Raw genomic sequence first — 6,145 nt, forward strand, 5'->3', positions numbered from 1 at the left:
TGACCGCCTCTCTAATATTGGGGTCTTCCCGACGACACAGATCAAGTACGCCATTATAATACTCTAATGTACACTGCTCCATTCATTGCTTCCTTTCGTGTAATTCAGCCTCGTTAAACTGAGTTTAGTTTACCGGAGAATAAACTGTGCAAGAATTTGGGTCCCAGAACCGCTAGTAGTCCCGGTTGGTAGCGCAATTCAGCCCATAGTTGTCCCGTGGCCTTCTTATACGTCTACCATTACAGTGCTGCCCACGAAAATGACAACTCTACATTGCCACCGAGTTCGTTGTTTCCCCAGTGGTGGTACCGCCTGAACCTCTCGTACCGATATAGCCAGTCTCCAACGTCATAAACTCTCCTCCTGCAAAGTCGGGTGGGGCTTGGAACTTAATCAGCGCCGCCATAGCTATGGGTGGGTTAAGGAATAGCGTTAGACTAATCTTATTCCAAACCCGTTATCCGAGTTGTCCGTTGACGTTGACATGCCGATTTCCCACTAGATACTGGACGATTTCTCAGTTCCCTTACCCTACTACTTACAGTTGATGATCTTCTCCTGAATGTTTCAAAATCCCACTCTAGTTGTGGATGGTCGTCGTTTCTGTCTACTCCTTGGGCGTCCTCCCACCCCGTTTAACTTCAAGTCAGTTGGTACACTGCTTGCGTTGACCGTCTGCAAATTTCTTACCCCGACCGCTCTTAGTCCAATAGTTTCATTTCCTGTTCCCCTGCGCAGTCCGTCAATGGTCGAATCTCCGGCCAGATACTACTTTGCTGTGGGCTCTGCTTTCCGATTCCACTCAGTTTACTTGTCATTGCCGTTAATCACCATAGACTGTCCCTAACCCACGTGATACACACTCCAGGGTGGTTTAGTAAAAATGGATTCTCCTTTTATCACTAATTCAATTCACTCCTCTGTACTGCAGCAAGATTGACGTCATAGCCCTTACCCCAGCAATTGAAGGTGCATTCAACCGCTGGGTCATCGACTCTCAGGAGCACCTCACGACTTCCTCACCCACTTGCTTACAATTGCAGCGGCAATAATAAAATTAGTTATTTTCAATTTTTTCATCGTTTCCCCATGGGAAATTCAAATGTTGTTTCGAAGAATAAACTGACAGCTTTTTCTGGTTTACCTCTACTATGGTTTTTAACATCGGGGCATTTTAATCAAAGCTAATTCGTCGTCATCCATCCAATCGACACTTTCTTCGTTCAGCTCATTCACAATTATCACCATACTTTCACGCTGCCTTTTGGCAGCCATTCGAACGGGTTGAATCCGCCTAAAAATTTCGATTGGTTTCTTAGGGTGCTGACACCTTATATGACACTTTAACATTACTAGAGAGGCAAAGTACAAATGGAAAGTTTTGCATACTCTGTCATTAAGGACAGATTGAATTGAAGGACATATAAATCATATGGAAGGGAATTTCGGAAAATGTTACCAGACCTAGAGAGCATTTCTTTAACATTCAAACATTGAGAAACGAAAAGAGAAAGAAATTTGTGAGATGATCCGTCAGAGGAACGATCTGGAAATTGGAGTCCTTCGCCGGTTTGCGAAATTGGAATAGTAAGGGGGAGAAATCTAGTTTGAATGACATTGAAAAAAGAACTTCGGTATTTGCTACAACAATTCTCGTCGGAAAATTTCATGATCTGCAAGAAGTACTGGCTTGTTCTTACGTGGCCATCAAACCAATTCTAGCCACGTGACATCAATTCGGTTTCATTCACTTCAGAAACGCTAGGATTGATATAAGATGCGACAGTCGGAAATTTGTCCACAATTAACTGAGACCAAATCTCTGCCAAAATCTCACCCGTTAATGCGACGTTCTGCATCTCAAATTCTTCGTCGATGGGGCATCTGCGTTCATCCAAGTGACTGCAAAATCGATCGTTTGAAATGATGCGTCCACTCAGTTCTCTACTTAAAGGTGCAATTTTCCTCTCCACTTGATTAAATGCCCTTTTCCCAGGGGTATTTGTTGCAACGAATAATGCGTGAAGATCGTTAACTTGGATAGTCTTCTGATAACGGGGATTTTCGTTGGGACCGCCATCCATTGTCATGATGAGAATTGGCTTTACCAATCGGTCAATTCCACTTCGGAGATAAAGTCAAATTCCTTTAATTAATGAAATTATTTAAATCATCATCATCATCATCATCATCATCATCATCATCATCATCATCATCATCATCATCATCATCATCATCATAACAAGGTGGACTTAAAGTAAGGAAACTTTTACCTTCAGCGAAAGCAACTTTTCAAAATCAAAGGCGTGACTGAAAGCTGTTGAGGAAGAGTGTGTTCCAGACCTGATTACAACATAAGTCGGCCCAGAATAGCCAACGACTGCTTTGTTCCCAAGCCAATTTTATTTAATTTCGATGCCCGTATAAACTGAAGGAATGAGCTTTTGCTGGGCTGTGACGATTCAGTCGTGATCGGGAAGAGTCACTTTATACTCACAGTGCATTAAAATCGGGTTTTGCTTATTCTCTGCTGTCAGTCCGATTGCCACTCGACACTTGTCATCTTGACTCAGAAAACACACCTCATCCGGTCCAAGATTGGAGGCGATCTCTTCCAAAAAGTTTATGGTAGCTGATCCAAACAAACCATCTACGTTCTTCTGGTGATGGTTGTTTTGCGCACGAATTAGCTTGACGGGAACGGTTAAAATATGCCCTTTACCTTCTAACGAAGAGCTCCTTTTCGGCATGAGGCGTAAATAAAGTCCACTGCGACTCGATTGGAAACCATCTTTCTTTAGTTAATCCTGGAGGACATTCAGAGTTAATATGCTTCGGTACACCTCCAACTGTCTCTTTTCATGAGCAGTAGAGCCGTGAATATATTGATTATAGTTTTAAGTAGCTCTGGCTGTAATTCTTCAAGTCTTGTCCTACCATGTTTCCATTTTGCTGTCAAACTTTCACGTAGATCCAATTGTTTGTCTAGAGCAGCTTCAATTTTGGCTTTCTTGTTTGCTAAAATAATTACAAAAGAGAAAAGTATTAAAGAAAATGTCAGCAATTATATATAGTTTAGCAATTTAAATTACTAAACCTCGATGTTTTTTCGACCGTTCTTGTTCAGCTTTTTTTCTTTTGAGGTTTGCTTTTAATTCGGCAATTTTGATTTTTTATTCATTAATTCCTCCTCTTGAGGTTTACTTATCAGTCCAGCTTTTTGGCGTTAAATTAATCCCACCAAATCAGAAGTTAAGATATTTATCTTTGATTCTAATTCATTTTGAACAGTAGCAACTCTTGTTGTAATACTTTTGTTATTTTCATTTCCAGTACTAGGTCCAACAATCTTCAGCATTAATTCTTGTCCGCCATCAGATTCAGGCTCGCGAAACTGTTCTGAATTCGCCGAGAACTCTGTGAATTATCTTTTTCTTTGCATGCTTGTTTCCTCCAAAATGACATGAGTTGACCTTTCTTTTTCAAGGCTATCCCATTAAGCTCTTTTAACTAGTTATCAGTTTGTTCTTGGAAATCTGTGTCGTTCTTTATACCGTTCCACATCTTCGTAACTTCAGATTGACAATCTTGTTTAGTTTTAAAAGGCTGTGCCCTTTTTTATGCTTCAAAAAGAGACCTAAAGCAATTATTTTTATCCATTTTGAACACTATGAGTCTTAATTATGACACTTTTGAATTTTTAAATACTCTGGTGTAATGAACCATTATTAGGCTAACTTAAAAAATGACCACTTGACCAGTCTAGACATGTTTGGTGATTTAAGAAAATGTGTATTTTTATTTTTGATGGCAGATGGCGGTTATGGCAAAAAAATTACAGACTGTGACGTCACAATTTCTTGAACCCCCACATCCCCCCTTGTCACATTTTGTCGCACATTTCGACAAAATACTAGCGCGGTTGAACGACTACGCGACAATATATACAGCATAACATTGAATTAAATTTTGATTTGCTAATTAGATAAAGAGGTGTAATTGTGTACTGGGTAATGGTTTTATAAAGAAAACACATTACAGTAGCGGTCCACGTAGTGGGAGGCTCGCGAAGTGGGAAATCTTACGAAGTGGGACGGGGCGGAGCCTGCACCAAAAAGACCCCTCCAGCCCAATATTCTTTGAACTTGCGCGTGGAGTTTAAACTTCAAGCCCTTTTTGCCGGTTTTTGCGAACTGAAGGCCACATTTGTTAACTGGCCTATTCTCTATTGTTTAAATAAACTAGTTACCTAAACAATTTCTTGGAACGAACTATTTTTTTCAAAAACTATAAAGTAGGCATACAATGCAAGGGGAATGGCGTATATGAAATGGCAAAAAAAGTCAGTCTTATATAATCAATTGTCGTGGCTACATCTCTGGCTTAAAATGGCCAAAAAAAGCAAGCAAAAAGAAAATTTGCGAAGAAAAAAGAAGATTTACTAAAAAACAGAAAGAATCACCAAAGGATCCCTTTAAGTGAACAGTTAAATGTGATCGAAAAGCTTGAAAGTGGTATTTGCCAGGCCGAAATTGTTCGTTCTCTTGGTCTGAGTAAATCAAAAGTAAGCCGAATTTTTAAAAATAGTGATAAATTAAAGACAATTAAAGCTACTAAAACAGTGACATTGAAATCAAAAGTTTCGAATTCTAGAGCCAAGTATCCTGAAATAGACAAATTAGTGTACGAGTGGTTTGTGAACATAATTCATCCATCGGTGCGGTGTAAGCCTTTGCCACTTAGCAGAGAAATCATTCAAGCCAGGGCTAAGAAAATTGCCGAACAACTGGATTTAAATGATTTCACTGCATCTGACGGATGGTTCCGCGGTTGGCGTTGGCGCTACGAGATCGGAAAAAGTGTTCCTTTGCATGGTGAAGCTGGAGACGTAAATTGAATAGAAGCAGAGAAGAAAATGGAGGAAGTACGAACGACACTTAAAGAAAAAGGGTATACCCGAAACAACACTTTTAATATGGATGAGTCTGGACTCTTTTACCGATGTATGCCGAACCGCACGTATATTGTTGGTGGTGGTGATGTGGGCCAACTAGGAAAAGGAACAAAGGCTATGAAAGCAAAGGATCGAGTGACTGCCGTATTTTGTTCCAACTCTACTGGAACGTGCAAAGTTCCACCTCTCATCATCGGCACATCTAAACAGCCACACTGCTTCCGAGATGCGCGTTGTCCACTTCCATACATTGATCAGAAAAAAGCATGGATGGACAAGGAACGATATAAACACTGGTGGTTTAATGTGTTTCTTCCGTGCATCCGTGAGTTTACGACAGAAAAAGTTGCGTTGCTGATGGATTCCTGTTCTGGACACGACAAAACCATCACAGATCCTCTAGGTCAAGTGGAATGTTTTTTTTCCACCAAACACGACGTCCATTTATCAGCCTTTAGACCAGGGAATAATTGCTGTGATCAAGACGCGCTACAAGACTCGTATGCTGACTCAGATGGTCAACGCGGCAGAAAATTTTGATGAACTTCAAGTCGAAGCTGAAAAATTGCCCAACGGGAGGAAAGGGATAAGCTACGGACTTCCTGCTCATGTGTTAGACGCAGCAAATTTACTAAAATCCTGTTGGGATGAATTGCCAGCTGAGACTTTATCTGCCTGCTGGAGACGATCAAGATGTCTCCCGATTCTGGACACAGAACCTGTCAAGTCGATCGAAAATTTTGCCCAAGCCAACCGCCAAATTCAGTCAGAAGCAATCGGCGAAATAATTGGCCAGTTATCTCGTAAGTTCTGTTGCCTTTTAAAAAATACATCTGAAGATACGTAACGCCAAGTTATTTCCAAAAAGGTTTGGCTGTTGGCAGTGGAAGTCGTTCCTTGACTTCTCTTGGTCTTTCAGTCATAACAAACGCGACAACTAAAGATCAACAAGAACTGCTTGCGCGATGGCTTGATCTCGAAAAAGATCCAGAGATCATCGCTGCTGAAGTTCTTGAATTATCAAACGAAGTGGAACTGCCTTCAACCTCTTTTAACTCAACGGCATGTAGCGAGTCATTTTCGAATGACACACTCACAGTTGAGTCTTTAGATGGTGTCATGATGGACACCGACGCTGCGCCAGTTCCGACTGAGACTAATTCTTTAGCCGATTCTGGGATTATTTCTTTC

The 6,145-nt window shown here is 40.8% G+C and overlaps 1 long non-coding RNA gene across 1 annotated transcript; it reads right to left on the reverse strand.

The window, feature by feature from the left end:
- Positions 1 to 1,428: 1,428 nt before the first annotated feature.
- Positions 1,429 to 3,007, reverse strand: LOC116927694. The gene is made up of 3 exons (XR_004396755.2): positions 2,274 to 3,007; positions 1,838 to 2,146; positions 1,429 to 1,761 (listed from the first exon to the last, which is right to left on the reverse strand). It is a non-coding gene; the product is annotated as an uncharacterized LOC116927694 (long non-coding RNA).
- Between the last annotated feature and the right edge of the window lie 3,138 nt (positions 3,008 to 6,145).

Source organism: Daphnia magna, linkage group LG9 (assembly GCF_020631705.1).
Source record: "Daphnia magna isolate NIES linkage group LG9, ASM2063170v1.1, whole genome shotgun sequence".
Classification (NCBI taxonomy): domain Eukaryota; kingdom Metazoa; phylum Arthropoda; class Branchiopoda; order Diplostraca; family Daphniidae; genus Daphnia; species Daphnia magna.